At 46.4% G+C, this 19083-nt stretch overlaps 1 protein-coding gene across 4 annotated transcripts in view; it reads left to right on the top strand.

Moving 5' to 3' along the window:
* ZNF608 (zinc finger protein 608) overlaps positions 1-19083 on the top strand; it is a 145167-nt gene that overhangs the window by 93324 nt on the left and 32760 nt on the right. The window lies entirely within an intron of this gene.

The raw sequence follows: 19083 nt of genomic DNA, 5'->3' as shown, positions 1-19083 counted from the left end.
ATGCCAGCATCCACAATCTATGCTAGCATTTCCACTGTGAGTACACACGAATGATGGTTTTACTCAATAAGGCCAGTACTTTACCTGTAAAAAACAGACCCATGATGGTTTTTGCCCAATAATGCCAAGACTAGTATTGCCTTCCTGACAGTACCAGTCACTATAGGACACACATTGTGGCTTTGTTTAATAATGGCAGTACTGGAACTAAGAGCACCCCATAAGGGCTTTGCCCAATAAGCCTTCCCCTCAGCCCTCATCCCTCCATATCCACCAGTCAGCCCTTCTTCTACCCAACATCCACCAAACATACCTGCCTACAGTCACAATTTCCTTGGGGCAAGGCAGGGCCTGTGAGGGGTCAAAAATGAGAGGCGATGCACAGTTGTAATATTCTCATTGACAGGAATTTTTACTAAACAGAAATAAGTTGGATAAACGCCTCTATGACCCCATCCTAAGGAAGTCTAATCTGACCCTCTAACTAAAAACAAACAGTTAAGGGGTGCACGGAAATGTCTCTGACTTATGTTTAGCAAAAAGTGTTTAAAATCAAATGATGAAGATAAATCCAACATAAAGTGGTTTCCAACCAGAAACCCTTGGTCCCAGAGGGTGGTTCCCTTACCCTGGATATTTAGGTAGGATGGCAAAAGTGCCTCTTTTGAACAACAGTTTCGTTTACAGCTTTGGTGGATTGTCTGGGATACTCCCCTGCCAGGAATCCTCTTATGGGCTCTCCAGATCTCCTGGTGCACTCCCCTGCCAAGTATCTGCCCATAGTTTTAAAATTCTTATCCAGTCTCAAAATCCCTGGTATATATCGTGTATTGACTTCTTAGATCCCCTGGTATACACGCACTCTAGCCCTCTTGAATCAAGTAGTCATAAACCCCGATCTGGCCAACTCCCTCCTAAACACCTTTCCAGTTCCCCCATTGCAGGGCGGATAATACCCGTCCATCGACCTTTTGATCCTTGGCTCACCAACGCCCTGATCCCCCTCACATCAACCAGACACATCTCCCAGAGATCAAGCCCCAATCCGAAGTGGTACACACCCTCCCTCAAATCCCTTAAAACCAGCAAGCATTGCCTGGTTAGAACTTGGAGGGCTAATCCCACTCCTCAAAACAAAATCACTTGTGCACAGTTAAATAGGGCCTACCTGACCGAAATAAGAAAAGACAAAAAACCTTCTATGGAAAAAATATTTCTAACTGCAAAAACCTGAGAATAGACGTGCACAAAATCACTGAATTCAAGACCATGAGCTACTCGAACAATCGCTCACCCCACTCCCAAGCTTTCTGTGACTAGCACAAGCTTGCCACTTGGAAGAGATTGGTAAAACAGCAGATAATGTTAGCCCGCCTTTATGCTCAAGACCTATGCTGTCAACTGGCATTTCACCTAAAGATCCAAGATCAGCACTGCTATTCTGATACCGCAGTTAGTAGATGGTTGCTAGCACAGTTTTTAGAGCTGGGAAGATATTTCAGTACGACTTTCAAGGTGGCTTGTATCCGACGCCTTCTGAATCACATTTCACTGATCTCATGGTAGCCGATCCCATGGTAGCCTACCTGTCCTGCCTAGAAGAGGGACTAGGTCAGCCTGTCTGTTGCACTTGGTAGACTCGAGGGTAGCCTCTCCTTAGGGCCTAGATGACTCTACGTAGATAGCTCAACCAATTCCTAATCTTGGCCATATGCACAGATGCATTTTAAACCTTTATGAGAATTGCACATACTGTGGACTGAGTCCCCGCGGCTGGTCCCACTACATGCGCTTTGAGAATATAGTAATGGTAAAAGGCACTATAACAATTACAATGTACAGCGGTGTGCATGGCATTAGTGACAACACCTGTCTTTAGATTTACTAAGAATCTAAACGCTACATTTTCATTATGGAGCAAGTTAAAATCCCTTGCTGCATACTGCAAATGTATATATTTTTTCTGGGGTAATGTTCCCCATATGTTTGAGCCTGCCCTGCTCAATACACAGAGCTGAGCTAAGTTAGAAAAGCCCCAGAGCTTTAGATTTATCTGACGTAGGGCAGTTTAACTACTAAGGTAGACCATCCAATTTGGCTGGGTTTATAGAGGTCACTTTTTTTAGGCAATGGAATGGGCGATGCTGGACTTGGCCCGTATTGGTGCAATAACTGTAGGGGCTGAGACCAATCAGTTCATGAAGGTTTGCCAATAAATTCTTATTTCTTCCACTCTCTGTGATAAGGCTCACATGTGCAAGTTAAAAGAAATGCACGTTGCTTCTACAGGGTTGAAAGGTCACCTCAAAATGACCCATAGCTTGTTCTCGTTTAGCCCTCCGTAAAGTGTCATCGTTGTTTGCAATTTGTTTCATGGAGTTAATATTGTGTACGTTCATATTTCAGAGGTTCTGCTGGACATGAGAATATATAATAGATGTTGTCCATATGCTGGGATGTTAGTTATTATTTCTTATGAACGTGTAACGTATGTAACTTTCCTGCATTCTGTCTAAGTACTCCATTTGTTATGTAAAGGTTGAATCTTTAGGCTCGACAGGACTTTTCCAAGCAATGGTCAACACCATCACCTAAAAGTTAGGTCACCTCAATGGTAGATTTCAAGACTGAAAGTTCCGCCTTCTGTAAATCCATGTTACAGTGAGTCTGCTGATTTGTGAATGCCAGGACAAACGGCGCAATTGGTGTGGATTACTCATGTGGTCTGTTTGCAAAAGTATTCATTGTTTGTTTATCATGGTTAAAATGTGTTCATTCTTTTATGGTTTGGGCAAGTGATTACTTTGAATCAGGGTTTTCTTGCCATGAAAGATGAGGACTGTTATGTTATGGCGTTTTTTTTCTATCCGCTCATGATCTGAAGTTGTTCAAGTTCTGTTCATGGACCGAATTGAATGAATGCCCGAATGACAATTATTAGTGTTGCGTATGAAATGGGTGCATTTGAAGGCTTTTCTTAAGGAGACACAGGTCAGACTCTGATCTGAGGGAGTTATTTCCAAATACTTGCACCGAGAAGCTCCAACCTCTGGCAGAATCCAAATAAAATCTGAGCTAAACAAGTCAAAGAAAGGGCAGAGCATGGCAAGTGCCTGAGAGAATGCGTCTTATCTCTGCTTGCTTAATAACAAGGGCCCTTGCCATAAATGGGTTTGTGTGCCAGCACTGCCACCACTTTAAACTGGCTGAGAGCCAGAAGCCTGTGAAGATGACTCAGGATTGCTGTGTTCTGAGCTTGGAACCGAGCATGCATGATTTTGTAACATTTGCAATTTCTGATTTCAACATTTGTGTAGGCCCATCTGAAGGGAATTAAACCATTATTTAATTGGGCACCTATTGTGGTCCAAGCAAAAGAAGTCTACTGATCGAACTCAAGAAAGGACGTTTATTTGTTTGAATAAACAAAGTTAGTACGCGGTAATGCTCACGATCAGATCCGTTGGAAATGAAAACTGGAGGCACGAGTCAAACTAGAATCCTTCAGTTTTTACTTTGGGACCAGTCGTAAAGGGGTACGAGTTTCTGATTCAGCAAACTTCCTATTGATTTCAGATACACTACTAAGCGTCTATTTGTTAACAAATAAGTTTGTACTGGGTTTTGATTATATTGGATCTTTTGTTGGTATATTTTTTTCTAGGGCGTGAAGCACGGCTTCCCTAAAGGTATGTCTCGTGTACTCCTTTTTATTTGCCCTTGCGTCCAAATAAACAGTCTTTAGTTTGTGCCTATGCATACTGCTATATGAAGCGACTATCATACGCCAGAAGTTTTTTAATCGGGTTTCTTTTTTAATTATTTTAACAATGTATATTAAAGAAAGTCATATCCTTTTTTTAGGGGAAAGTAGTAGTCCATATACCTCACTCTTTACGCAATTTCCAATTAATTCTCCCGAGTTGCACTTCCAACAGTAATTGCTTGCCCCTCCAGCTCTCGATTGCAGGCGCCTTGATTGGATCTGGAAAGTGAGTGGAGGTGAATTGCTGCCTTTCAGGAGCAGAGTGCTCCGATTGGCTTAGCAGGGGAAAAGCACAATGGGACATGTGTTTTTATAAAAGCATTACAATAAAGGTTGGCATGTGCATGTGTTGGTTTTTGCTTGCGTGTACGTGCATGGGTATGTGTGTGTTACATATGCGTGCAAAAGGCTGTATGCATAATATCGTAATTTGTGTGTGTTTGACAGAATATGCTGCTGAAGACGGGACTCTAATCTGCAATGCACCCACAGTACGAGAGGTCATAAGGACCAAGTGCTCATGTATTTATTCTGTGTTCGTTTCTAATCAAGATTATTCGTTTGTCGTTGCCCGCTGTCTTTTCTTTTTTTCTTCTTCTCCGCGTTCTTGTAAAACTGTGGTGTAGGTGTATTCGGGGTTTTGCTTTCCATTCACGTACGTCTCCAGCTGGGAAAATATAGTGTGTACAATACTCTCTGCCTTCAACTGACATTTCTCATAAATTGCAACAGAAACACTGCTATCCGCAGCTTAATAGCAGGTAGAATAAAGCTCTACATATCACGTCTCAGCAGGATTCCGAAACTATGGTTACCACGTTACCAGTGTGGAACAAAGGGTCGAAGTGGAGGGAGTTTCAGCGCGAGAATGACTGGAAGAATATTGGAAATTAATTCATTACCAGCTTTTCTTTGGAAGGACTGACTCATTTAATGTGTACTCCCACTCTGCCCCAGCCCCCTTCTGGAATTTATTTCGGAACGCTTCTCATGGAGTTCTCCGTTTCAGAAGTGCTCTGAAGGCCGTTTAATGTAACGTTGTAGCCCTGGAAATAATACCCGAGACTCGTCCAGATCTTCCTGTCTTTGGGCCCACTCTGTTCTTAGTCAAGACACAGCCAAAGCCCAACCGCTTCCCCCATTCTAGGGCCCGTTCTATCCGAGGCAAGAATGTCTGGAAGGGATTTTGAAGCTTTGCTACATTGACTAGCGGTTATTTTTTATTTTCAATTTCAGTGGGGGGGGGGGGCGGAATTGGTCTATTTCTTTGTGGATTCCTAATTGCTTCCGGTTTACGTTGTGTGGCCCGGAAATGTGTTTGCCATTCAGTAAGGACCATGCATTTTCCTAACATAGCTGCAGACTCTGAGCAATTATGTTGGGGTTTGAGCTTGTTTGAGCGAGACCAGTTTTTACATTTCTTCCCTCCTTGATCTTTGATTAACAAGCTGGGTTTTCTGCTACTGTTGTCATGATTTATATTAAATGTTCAAAAGTACTTATTTGTAATCCATAGCGTTGTTGACACCAGATTAAATGAACGCAGTCATAGAGTCGTTAACAACTATACCGACTTTGCAGCGTTCTTGACAGGGGAGTTGCTAGGTCTGGAAAAGACCCGGGGCTAAGCTGCTGTCGGAACTGTTGGGACTGGGGGCTAGCTAGTCTTTTGGCTGTAGCTCCTGAGATTCTATCCGGGGCTACAACCAAAAGATCAGGGGCTATAGCCCCCTTAGCCCCCCCTAGCAACGCCCCTGGTTCTTGATGATCTGCCCAATTGTTTTCTGGTATGTCATGTTCAGCTGTCTTACTGTAATGCTTTTCCGATATTTGCTTTGAACCTCCATGCCACTTTTTTGAATTGGACAACTGTATTGCACCGTGTTTCGTTTGTTTGCAAAGCCGCATTTGCCAAATGCATGCCGTATGAGGCTTGGTTTAACTTTATCATTGCTGAATTTTATGGTTGGTTGTTGGCAAAACCTCGTTGACTGTACATCCCGTCTCGAGCCTTATTGGAGGATAAGGTCCCATACTAACCACACATCATTGCCCAGGTGACATTTTAGTTGTTTAGAGGAGAAACGCGTAGACAACCTTTGTTAAGCACATAGCAGAACCAGCTAAAACTGCCACTGCCGAGACCTGTGCGTCCACGTCTTCCCCAATTGACCGGTCTTGCGGAGGACATAGACATTGAAATCTGCCACAACTAACCACTTAAGCAGTGGTAGGATACTCTCTATGCATTAGGCATTGCTCCCAAAAAATGTTTTTGTTAAACCAACACAGGTCATACTCGCCAATCGCATTCATATTTCTAAATAAGCAAGGTCAGCATTTTGTGAAATCATGTTAGCAATGCTAATGTTACAGTATAATGTTAAGGAACTAAGATGTGTTTTGTACATGTGTAAGCAGTTTTTGCAGATGACTACATGTTTTGGGATAGGCAGCCTTCATTCTACCATAGTAAGCGAAATGCTTTCTTTGCTATTTATTAAGGTGTTATACAGAACACTGAAACTGTTCGGGTTTGTCTACTCATGTGCTTTTAAGACTTTCCGTCGCCAGAGGACTTTGTACAGTTGGTTTACTGGCAAATTCGTCCTTCTTCAAGCAGCCTTTGTACTTTTCTTCATTTTATGTGGCACTTTGTTATTACTTTAATGACTGCATCACTGAGCCCTCTGTACTTTGTGCTTAATAGCTACCTGCATTAACTAAAGGTAACGAGGCCCAACTTTGTGCCACAAGCCCACTACCCTGTAAAGTGGAACTACAACTTGCTGCTTTTAGCAACCTTGGAACACATAGCTTTCTAAACTGGATCTACAGCTTGCAGATTCTAGCAACCTTACAACAACTTGGAGATCATGAGGACAGAGTAAGGTTTAAGAGTAGGCCCCATGGAAAACTCTTTTAAAAAAGCTGGCATGTATACTTCACCTGCAGTAGGGCCCCATTCAACGACAGTCCTTTTTCACTTTCGCAGTATGTTTATACTTCCTGCTAAAATGCTATCACCAGGATTGTTTTCCTTCTATAAATAGTCATTCGGATTAGCAGTTTTCCTGAACACCATTAACGTCTGTGAAACCCCTTTCCCCAGAGAATGTATTTTTGAACATGTATTTCTTTTTCCTGAACACTGAGCGCGGATGTCTCCCGTACAGGGACGCCTGCTCGTTGATCTCCATTTTCTTTGTGCCTTCTTTTGGGCTTGTGCACTGCACTACCTAAGAGTCTGTGCACTGATGTGAATGCCGAACCCCGCTTCTGAGCTGGTACCCATCCCACCAGTTGATCCCCTTTGTGATATCGTGGTGCTGCTCCCCATTCGAGCCTGTGTATGGGCCCCATTTGGTGCTTGTGTACTGGACTCTTTTCTCAACCTGTAGACTGACTATTATGGGCATGCGCGCTGCCTCGTGCCTGTGGTCCACCTTTCTGTGTACCGCTTCCACACTCCTGTGACCATTTTACTGTTCCAGATCTGGTCATTGCTCAGATGAAAGGTCCAAGCAACACAGGCTTGATATGCCAGTCAGGTAACACAGTGTTTTGTGTGACTTCAGGTAAACTGGCTGCATCGGAAATGTCCTTCAGCCCTCCTTCGGTGTGGATATTTTGAACGAGAAACCATTCCATGTTTTCCCTTGAACTGAGAGGGATTTCACAAAGTTGGGGGGAGAGAGACTCGGAGGGAACCATTGTCCAGCGAAGTGTCTCGTGGAGCATCGCGTTCTACTCCTGTTCGCATTTCTTTCCAATGTTATTCCCATGTGGATGCAATTTCCTTTTAGTTTTAAAGTATTGCAGCAGTGCGGACTGCCTTCTGATGGACCGCACGCACGCACGCACGCACGCAAGCAGCAGCGCCTCGTTGTGCAGCTGCGTGGCTGGTAGGCTTTCCGAGAGAGGCGTTTGTGTGAGAAGCGCATCTATCATGCGGATGTGCCGCCAACGAACATATTCTTCTGAATAAATGGCAAGGATGTGTCTAGTGAAAAGCCTCTTTTGTCTGCTTTCAGGTCTCTCCTTTGTTCTTGCTGGGTTAGGGTGCCCATTGTTTGAAAGATTACAAGAGGGGCCCTGTAGATCACGTGCATTTAATAAGCCCCAGCCGTTCTGAGCTAGCCACGTTGAGCTTTCCTCTTAAGGCAGTGTTGATGTACACCCCTGCTCGCGTTGAAAGATATGCCATTTGCTAATGTCTCGTGCATGTCTATTTAAGTGATGCCGGTCTTCAGTTGTTTGATTTCCATTTCTAATGAAGGCAGACGAGTACGTGGACGTAGAGTCCAAAACCACAGCTAGCGTTTGCATGGCCATCAATGCTAAAGAGATTCGGGGCCTAATTCGTGGAGACGTTTAGAGCGCAGCAAAGTGACTTTGCGCTGCCAATAAAGGCGTTCCACCGGGCCTAATTCACCAGACCATTTAGCCCGGTGCAAAGAGTACTTTGCTCTGCAAAAATACAATTTGCAGCGCTCTGTGGTATAATTGGACCCGGCGGAACGTGTTCATTGGCAGTTCAAAGTCACTTTGCTGTGCTCTAAACGTTTCCATGAATTAGCAGGACATTTCGGCACGGGCCAATTTGGTGAGGATGTTTCGCCGCAGGAGCCGGTTTGGCACAACCTGTTTGGCGCGGCCAGTTCAGCGCAATTTTAGTTATTGTTTTAACATTGGAATTGCAATACAAGGTGCAATTAAGGCAATCTAGAACCCTGGCCTGTAAGGCTGCTTGACTGCACAGTAAACCGCAGGCCCATACAGATGGTATCGATTTGAAATGCACCAGTTACATAGATTAGGCGTCATAAGTGTAATGGGTTCTTCATGACCTATGAAAGGCACCAGTTACGTATGTCAACATAGGTCATGAAGGACCCATTACACTTATGACGCCTAATCTATGTAACTGGTGCATTTCAATGTTATGAGTTTTCGATGACCTAGGGGTTAGGGCTTCGGTCTTGAGAATAACATCCCCGCGCTGGACTGGTCGCGCCTAACAGTGCCCGCAAAACCAGCCTGCGCCGAACTGCGCACGTCGAAATAGGGTGTAGTGTTTTGTGCCTCATTTTGCCTTTATTTACAGCCTAGGTACCCCCATTGGTGTGGAGGGCGGGTTGTCCACTCAGCTGACTGCTGTCTGTAATGGTATACGGAAGAAAGGAATTGGCTCTTCAGTACGTGAGACTAACCAGTTTATTGTGGTGGGCGTTAATTTTCAGCAGAAATGGATGGGGCTAGTATACAGCGAGGCGATGACGATGAGTGGGCCTGTCCCTGTCGGTCCTTGGTGTATGGATTTAAGGTGCTTGAAAGTCCGCTTTTTTATTGTGTGCCTTTTATCTAGCAGTTCAAACCTAGGACACCTTTCCACATACTCCGCTATGCGAAGTAGATGAGCGCAGAAGCGGCACTTTTGCAGATGATCAAGTTCGCTGGTGCCTTGCACGCCGATGACGACGGTGCATTATTTTCCTTGCTGCTTGCATGTGTAAGGGATGCAGATGTATTGATACTATAGTTTATTTCTGTAGCGACTATAGCGCCTATACACAATGTGTTTCAAAGTGCCTGGACACCTTCGGGCTTTGGCGCCTTATAAATAACATAACAAAGCGCTACTGCCCGTTCCACGCTGCTCTGCGGGCTGGGCAAAGAGCTGTAGTGCTTGGTGTTTGTGGGTCTTTTTGGATTCTGTGCGATACAGAATCCCTTCTTGAGGAACTCGGCAGCTATTCTCGGTGGCGATGTGGTGACATGGAAAGAGGGCGGGAAGGCGGCTGCATTTTGAAGTAGGCTTGTCATCTGTACTTGATCTTTTCTGGGATGAAAACCTGTGTTAAGCTGAAAGGCAGCTGAAAGGGCAGTGCGCCCCCTCGACGGGATACAGGAATGTGAAACTGCTGCCCGCTGGACCAGCACTATCCAGCAAGCTCATTCTGCGGGGGGGGGGGGGGGCACGTTTAAAGAAATCCAACTTAATGGATATTATTTCATTCTAGACTTCGTATTGGGCGCTATTTAGTGGAAGGCCAGGGTAGGACCTGTGACGCTGTGCCAGCCTGCTTCCATCTCTGTTTGTGTGCCTGACCACCCTCCACTCAAAAGTGGCATTATCTAGAACCGTGGAAGCTGCCCCTCCAGTGCGTTACTCGTGCTGTTTCAGTTCTTGACCGTTGCCTGGCTGACCGTTTACAGGAAGGAAATGGCTGCCCCTAGCAACTTTTCATGGGTGGTCGTTTGATAAATGAAGCTTGCTGAAATGCTGCATGCGTCTGAAAACTGGGGATCGGGTAATGGTGAGGCCCAAGAAGATGCAGGGGTGGTACTGTAGCAGCTTTGCGGGTATAGCAAAGAACCCCACAGAATCATTGTGGCTAAACGTCATGGTCCCCCGCCAGTAAAGTGTTTTTGTAAGTACACACATGCTGCTTCTGATTACAGAAAAGCAGATGTTTGGGCATGTTCCAGCCACTAACCCGTATTGCATATCAGCAGCCTGCTACACAAAGGAAACAATTGTGTTTAAATAATTGATATTTTATTTTATATCACGCTCGTACACAAGTGTTTCAGAGCGCGATAAGGCAAGAGAGGGGAACAGGTGAGAACAAAACAGCGATCTTACTGGGCCCAAAATGGTGGGGGCAGGGGACCAGGAGCATCAAGCTGCTAAAGGACGCCCTCCTCCCCCGGATCCGAGAATGGGGACCAACTACTGACGCCAAAAACAAAAAAGCACGCACATGTGGGCAGTAAAAAACATTGAACGTTTTCACATCCACAGCCTCTCTTCTGTGTTTGTAGTAAACTACTCCTGTTCTGTAACCCTGTATTTCGGAGGTGCATCCGAGGGCCCAGCGCCCAGAGTGTGCAACGCGCTATCTTTTTGGCGGAAGCCTTGGCCGTGCCCCCAAGCCCATTTTGTCGCAGGGAAAAAGAGGACGTGCACAATGGCTACCGTGGGGTCTGCCCAGTGTTATGCGACGACGCTGGGAGATTGTCGGGCGGCCATGAGTGATTGGCTCGCGACTTGCGCTCCGCGGTGTGAAGCAATAATGACAGAGAGGGAATGATGTGACCCCTGGGGGTCAAACCGCTTCCACCGGAGGTCGACATCAGAGAGCAGTACAGATCTATTAGGAAAATGCGACACCGTTTCAAAATAAAGCCCAGTGGGCCCGATTCTTGCAAATGTGTCTAGGTTTACCCATTATGCATTGCGGTCCCGGTCTAAAGCTAAGAACTGCACCACCAAATGGATCTGCGCGCGTAATTTCTCCATAATTCAGAAGTGTGGACAGTGCATCGCTGATTCCTAAAAGCATGTGCTCCGCCTCAGGCCCCCTTTCCGTGGAATTGGACTAAAGGCGGGGCAGTACACGGAGTATACTTGGGTATTTGCAGACCCCCGCCGTCCCTGCAATGTTAACTCAAATGAGTTTTTTCCAGTTATTTATTTCACATTTCCATCTCTGTAATATCGAGGTCATATAGGTCTGGCGTTGCAGGTGCTGGCCCTTCACGTGAAGGTGCACCCGCTTCCTTGTGTGTAGAGCACCGGCTCCACCTTTCGAAGCACAAGGATAAGGGGGCCAATGCGTATCCAAGTGTACCCTTCTTCTACTGCACACCAGCCCCTTTTTAAGAAAACAAACTGTTTGCCAGAGCCCCTGGAAGCAGGATAAACGTTGCTGGTCGCATTGTGCTGCCAAAAGTTTTTGTAAATGAGTGCAGTGTTAGTACATTTAGTTTTTGTACACTTGCATTCTGTTGGTTATCATTTGAATAGTCTTAGAACACTCAATCTATAGAAAAGTGTACATTTAAAAATGACCTGTTAATACTAAAAAGCAAGGCAATCGTGCAGATCAATTTGCCTTAAATGAAGTCCTTGGACAGACATTAAAGGTCAGAGGATGCTTTTTCTGAATTGAAAATATCCCCATGAAGTGCAAGTCCAAATCGATATAGGATTACAACCCCAACTGCTCAAGTCCTTCTGTTAATCAAACAATACCTGCTGCCGTTTTAAATCCACTGGCAGCACATTTCAGAGGACCACAAACTGGTCTTAAAGCCCATGGCCACACAGGCTGACGATAGTGTATGGTGCCTGCTATAACCTTAAACTCCAAGTTGCAGGCAACTAACAAGCACATAATGTATGAGCAAGCAAGACACAATGTCTGGAGCTTTATGGTGGTTGTTCTCCAAATCACAGAAGTAGCTCTTAACCCCTTCTTCTGTAGGATCTAAAGCCAAACTAATACATGCACCCTCTTTGGGTTATGCAAGTGGCTGTTTCCGATCCAAGTTAATCCAAAGCAATCTGCTCTATTACAGTTACCATTTGTGGCTGGTCTTCTGGATGCAGCAAGCCATTGCAATCTGTCCCCCGATTTTAACTGTGATCTGTGTGTGCCACCCTCAGTAATATTATCTAAAGGAATTCTGTCCTGACCATTGCACTGGTGGTATCTGGCATGGAATGCTAAAGCGCTGTGAACAATGACGCTGAAATGCCTCACTTAATGTATGGAGCCAGAGGCACTGGCCTGGCTACAGTCCTCCATACGGGGCAGCAGGGCGGGAAAACAAGACGGATAGCATTGTCAGCCACTGTGTGCTAAGCCCGCAAAAAAGGCACCAGTCGCAGAATCATTACCCTAATCTGAATAGAGATCCAGTTAAATGTGGATATTGTCGGAATGCACCCGATACATCAACCGATGATCTCGTGCTTCTGCAACAAGGGTTATATATAAACAATACATGATAAAGCTGCAGAGCCTTGTGGTACATTGCGTATCAATGTCACCCATTGTGACAAATGTACCCCACAACATGGTGCCATCTTTCCTGGGGGAAAAGATGACGTCTGCTCCAGTGCTATCCACGTGATGGCTATCACACGTTCTAGACTCTGGGTTTACTCACATGGGGGTGGGGGGGTAAGGAATTGGAAGTTGCAAGGTACATGCCAACCATGAAAAGTCACTTGTCATCTCAATTCTAAACATGCACACAGCACAACATTTCTTACTTCCCGGGAGTGAATTGGCACTAACCAAAAGCTAGTGGTGAGTGCACATTTGCACCCCGATTTACAGTATCCAATGCACAGGCAAATCTAAGTGTCGCTTATGACCACTATCTCTGAACCTAAGTAGCTGTGGTTCTAATCTGGGCCATGTCCCCAAGATGTTCCAATGCTTCAGAATGGTGTACACCCGTTTGGTGACCATCACCACTTCCACAGTAAACTGGAAACAGCACCTCATTAAAGGTGTTGGCTGGGCTACCATTGGCCTTTTTATGAGTGTAACCGCTGCAGAATACAGACCGTTTTTCTCGGTCTAGCCTCTCCTTACACCAGCTGATATTGGTAATGCTTCGATTCTGCATGCTGCTTGAGTTCCTGTTTTGGATTAATGCCTCCTGAATGGCTCGCTCAAGTTTGAATTGGTTAAAATGACCTGCACTGAAATATGGACTCTCCCATCATTTACGTTGTGTATATCCGGTTATATGCAGACGCAAAGCTGGTGGAGTGGGCAATGTTCAGCTTATATTATCCATAACTTTTAAATTTGATAGGGCTTACATTTGAGTATTTCCATTATCCTTTGGCTCGTTGGTTAGAATATCCATTTACCTGCAGTGCTCGTTTCCAGTGAGGATCACAAAGGCAGCATATCTTTATTTTCTTCCTCTGTACCCTTGTTTCTTTGTGTCCTGGTTCTTGAACTATACACAAGTTTTCAGTCCAAAATCTGCTGTTAGGTCGACGCTCCTAGATCTTGGAGTGTAGCAGCACAAGCATCACGGCCATGGGCGAGCCTACTAGTTGCATCTTTTTGGAAGTCCAAATAAACCAACTGAAATGGTCTGTAAATCTCTCTTGTATTGAGACTGGTTATACCACAACCAGCTGTGTTGTTCTTCCCTGGTGACATGAGCACTTTGCTTCAGTGATCAATAACAAAGGCCCACTTGAGCTCGACTGTGCTCCAGGAGAGCCCCATTAGTTTCCCACCATTAATCACATTTTATGGAAAGCATTGATTTCTGAAGTATGTTAATAAATGTCATTCCTGAAACTATTTCTGGTCACTCATAAAAGTCACAGATTTGAAATGTGCTTCATGGGGAGAGCAAAGATCGCACTGTTCGCGTCTTGAAAAAAGTGACTGATGCTCTCTAGAGAGACCAAATTTAACATGGTTTTTGCTTTGTGTATCTTGTATGGTCTCTGGACGCTTGTAGTGGTTGAAAGACATTTTTGTTTTAAAAGACTGACCAATTTATCAACGTTTTGCTGTGTTGCTCCCCTTTTTGTGATTTCAATCTTCAAGGTTGTCAGAAAACGTATAAACCTTCTTGGTTAAGAAATTGCTCCATTTCATTCTGCTGGATGAGCACTTGAGCAAAAGCTGATTTTACACAACTGATAGAAGCTGATTAATGCAAGAGTGTTTTTTTTAAAGCCATCAGAGATCATCCGTCCCTAGGCCTAGTAATTTTGTTATCTCACGTGCCTAGTCCCAACTCTGACAACATGACCTGGTGCTCCCATTTCAAGCTCTAGAATCTGAAGGGAAAGGTGTTCAAGAACACCCTACATTTTCAGCCACTGGTAGACTTTACGTCTCTCTGCATGTTCAGCACACAATCCTATTTGGGATTTCTCAGTGTGCTGTTGGCGTGCTTTAAAAACATGTAAAACGTAATATTAGGAGGGGAAATTCAGCCGCAAATGTGCATGCAGAGCAATTGTATGCCCCTGGATTAGAACTCCAAACTGTGGTGCTCGGGACATCGGTGTAGTGGAGCACACGTCGGAGTCCGCTGCCATTCATTTGCAGCACTGCTGGGCCAATAGCGATTACTTGCAGCTCTGTTCTTAAAGAGTGAGAATTTGATAAACGTTATCTAACTGCCACAAGCCACCAAAAGTGCACATTACAGCTTCAAAGCAAGCAAGCAAGCAAGCAATACCAATGAGGAGAAGGCCCAGGATCTTCGCTTCCTCCGTTTTCCGTTTTATTGGGGAGTGTGGTTGGTGAGAAGAACTTTAATGAAGATCGAATGCATTATTTTGTAATGATTGCTGTCCCTAGTAGTGTCCTTTGGGACTCCTGATAACCCCTGTACCGTTGGCAGAAAGGCCTGCGATTTTGGGGTGGTGACTCCCCACAGTATCAGAGAATATGCTTAGGTCGTTCGGTCCTGGAAGGCTCTAGCCATAGAGCGGACTGTGTGTGCAGAAGACTGTGGTTACTGTACAAGCAACTTGCTAGCCCTCATTTGGTGCCACTCTTCTATATGTCTCACTGATATGCTGAATTACTGTGTGAAATTCCCCCAGGGAGTCCCGGCGAAGGGATCATTTCTTGTAAATGCAGTTGGCCTTCGTGTAGGCTGCCTCAAGAGGCTCTGAGAGTTACTGAGGCCGCAGAGCAGTAGGAATGTATCCTCTTGGTCTTTGGTAGCGCAAGCCGAAAAGTGGTCTGCACTGGTACACGGACAAGCCATCACTTTCACCATAAAAAAAAAGAATCCTAACTCGTGTTCCGGTCCTTGGAAACTATTGATCGTGACAAAGCTTTGATGCATTGCTGAATTTTTTTACTGATGTCCATCGCCCTTCTCCCTCACCTTCTAAAGGATGCCCACTGGCTTTGCATGTACGCTAGAGACATGGCCGCTTCAATACCTGCTTTTCTCCAGCATTGGATCTTTCATGGATTCACATGCTTAGAATATTCCCCGTCGTCAGGCTGGGAATCCCCGGTACATTATATAGACCTTTTCCCGTAGGAAAACTTTTTCGACGCTTATGCGTCCTATCCACCTCGTTTTGTATCATGAGTGCTCGCGCCGTCAGGGCGTCATGATATAAATACGGACCCCGCCCCCGCGCTCCCTCAGATTTCAACCGTCTTTCAAAGTAGTGGGATCCTCGCGTTTTACTACTAGTGAAAACTAGGTTGTTTTTGTCTGTTTCGCTTCGGCGAAGTTCAAATTCTGGCGAATTATGTCTGGAAAAGCGTTATTTCGCCCGTGTGCAACCTGTGGCCTCAAAAAGGTTTATGAAGGTGATGGCCACATGGACTGTATCTACTGTCTCCACCCGCACCACTCGGCGGATACATGTGAAATTTGTCAGGGTTTCTCCCAAAAAACCCTTAAGGACCGAAAAAGAAGGCTGGTCGACTGGCTTAATGACGGAGCAGGGGCCTACCCGGCTTCGGAAGTTGGCTCCACGGCCTCCAGGGGTAGGTCGGAACCTCCATCGAAGAAGGTACGGCCAGCTGAAATGCGCTCTGAGGACAAGCATAAGAGGAAACAGGATGGTTCCTCCTCATCACTTCCTCCTCCTCCTCATCATCTAAGACGGAGAGGCTAGCGCTGTCGAAATCCTCCTCAGGGGACCGTCCCAGGTCTTCCATGAGTCGGGAAGCCTCAGCCGGGAAGTCGGCATCCAAATCAACGACGAAGTCTAAGGGCTCGACGACGACGACGACTTGCTCGTCGACCTCGGTGTCATTGACGATGCCTATTACCGTTCAGGCAGCAGCGGTGGGGATTCCCCCGTCGACGGAGACTCAGTCCATGGCTTGGCTGCCCGAGGTCTATGACCCGATCCCCCCGGAGGTCTTACTGCAGCCAGACACGGCGGGCTCGGCGGAAGGAGAAGGTGATCTGGTTCTGCAACCATCGGATTTAGGCTTACGGCCTTCCACGTCGACTACGACGGCGACGAGTGCAAACGGGGGTGTGGTACCGATATCGTCCACGTTATTGACCCCCCAGACGGTTTTGTCTCTGGATGTGCTTAATACTCTTCAGAAGCTCCTGCAGCGGCTGGATACGCAGTTCCCTCAGCCCGGGACGTCATCGTCACTTCTGTCTGTACCTTCCGTCGACGAGCAAACTTGCACGGCTCGATCGACGACGAAACACCCATCGGCTCCCCAGGCAGTAAAAGATCGTCCTCGAGCGCAGGAGGAGGGTGAGTTGTCGGAGTCCGATTCTGTACTGGGTGACTCAGGGTCAGACATCTCCCTGTCACCTTCGAGGGACCCGACATGGAATTCGGATGTAGAGGTAGAGTCTACGAGGAGCCAGTCACAGCCATCTCCCCCGGATGATGTGGGAGCCTTCCATGCAGTGATGGGGAATGCTTGTTCCGAATTTGGCTTGATTCCGGAGGAGCAGAAGAAAGACTGTTTCCTTTTTGACCATATGGGTCAAAGGAGAAAATCGGTTTTTGCCATCCTAATCCTGGACCACGTGTGGCAAGAAGGTCTCAAAACGATGCGCCATCCGTTCTCGGAGCCGGCCATAAAGGTACGGATCGAGAAAAAGTTTAAAGCTCCGGAGTCCACTCCAAAATGTCTAACATCACAGCCTCTGTCTGACTCGGTGGTGTCGGCTGCAGCGGCTAGGAAGGCCAGGGTCCAGCAAAAATGTTCAACGCCACCTGAAAGCGAGGCTAGGAGACAGGACGCCTTTGGAAAGAAGGTGCTCTCGGTCGGAGCGACGACAGTAAGAGCAGCCAATTCCTTAGCAATCGTGTCACGATATGATAGGGAAATGTGGCACAAATTAGCCCCTATCCTAGAACACCTGCCAGACGAACACCGGAAAGCAGCTATGTTACTGGTGCGGGATGGCGAAGAGGCCTCGAACCATGCTATCAATATCGCAGTTGACCTAGCAGAATCTGGGTTCAAACAAATCAACCATGGAGTAGTGCTTCGTCGGCAAGCGTGGCTCAAATGTACTACTTTCCGTCCTGAAGTACAGTACAAAGTCCTTGACATGCCATGCGAAGGGGAACACCTGTTTGGCGAAAAGGTTGATGAAGCGCTGAAAGGGATGAAAGAAGACACGGATACTGCTAGGTCCCTCGGCGCCCTGCAAACGGGTAGAAATTTTCGTTCTTTTCGCCCCTTCAGGGGTGCTTCTGGAAACTCCTGCTTTGGAGCCTTGAGGGACCGTGGTTTCAACAGGCCCTCTTACTCTTCACAAGGGTTCAGACGAGCGTCCCAGTCGGCTCGTAGAAGCAGGGATTATCAAGCCTCCAGACGACGAGGCTCAGGTCAGTCGTCGACGAAGACCAAGCAAACCAACAACCAATGACGGCCTTCGGAACGTCCTGGGGGGTCGAGTCTCTCATCACTTCGACCGATGGAAATGCATCACCACAGATCGATGGGTCCTAGACACGATTCGCATGGGTCATGCGCTGCAATTCAAAGACAAGCCTCCGCGTCTTCCTCCTTTATTCTCGACACAGCCCCACCTCTGAGTCCTATGACAAGAGGCGGCGCTTATGTTGCAAAAAGGGGCGGTAGAGAGAGTTCCTGTAGCAAAGGAAGGACAAGGAGTTTATTCCAGGTTCTTTGTTGTAAAAAAGCCAAACGGCAAATGGAGGCCCATTCTCGACCTGAGGGTACTCAACAAGTGGCTAAAGAGCCTAAAAATTCAAAATGCTAAAGCTCCAAGAGGTTATCAGGTCGGTGCAACCCATGGATTATCTATCATCACTAGACCTTCAAGATGCCTATTTTCACATTCCAATACGCCCACGACACAGGAGATATTTAAGATTCGTCGTGGGGAAAAAGCATTTTCAGTTCAAGGTCCTCCCTTTCGGGCTCAAGTCCTCCCCCAGGACGTTCACCAAGTGCTTGGCCCCTATAGCGGCCCATTTAAGGAAGGACGGTCATCATGTCTATCCATATCTAGACGACTGGCTGGTCAGAGGTTCATCCAAGGAACAAACACGAGACAGTCTACGAGCCACAATGTCCCTCTTACAGGAACTGGGCTTCGCAATCAACTTCAACAAGTCCTCCGTAGAGCCTTCGAGGACCTTGGTCTTCCTAGGAGCGGAGTTTCATACACACACAAGCCTGGTGAGACCATCCAGCGAAAGAATTCAGAAACTTCAAAACAAGGCTTCGGAATGGAGAGGCGGTACCAAGGTCTCAGTGCGCAAGTACATGTCCCTGCTAGGGACCATGTCGTCCTGCATTCCGCTAATAAATAACTGCCGTCTGTTTATGAGGCCTTGCCAGGAATTTCTAGCGGACCGTTGGGCGCAGAGCCGAGGTCGCTGGTCCGACAGACTGGTCGTCGACGAACAACTAGTTCAAGCACTCGGCTGGTGGAGAGTGTCTACTCATCTAACGAAAGGGATGCCTCTTCTGGAACCAGAGTTTCAAAAGACGGTGGTGACGGATGCATCGCTGAGCGGATGGGGAGCTCATCTGGATATGTTA

The sequence above is a fragment of the Ambystoma mexicanum genome, chromosome 6p (genome assembly GCF_040938575.1).
Source record: "Ambystoma mexicanum isolate Mex_15411 chromosome 6p, UKY_AmexF1_1, whole genome shotgun sequence".
NCBI classification, from domain to species: domain Eukaryota; kingdom Metazoa; phylum Chordata; class Amphibia; order Caudata; family Ambystomatidae; genus Ambystoma; species Ambystoma mexicanum.
This window is presented reverse-complemented; position numbering and strand designations above follow the sequence as displayed.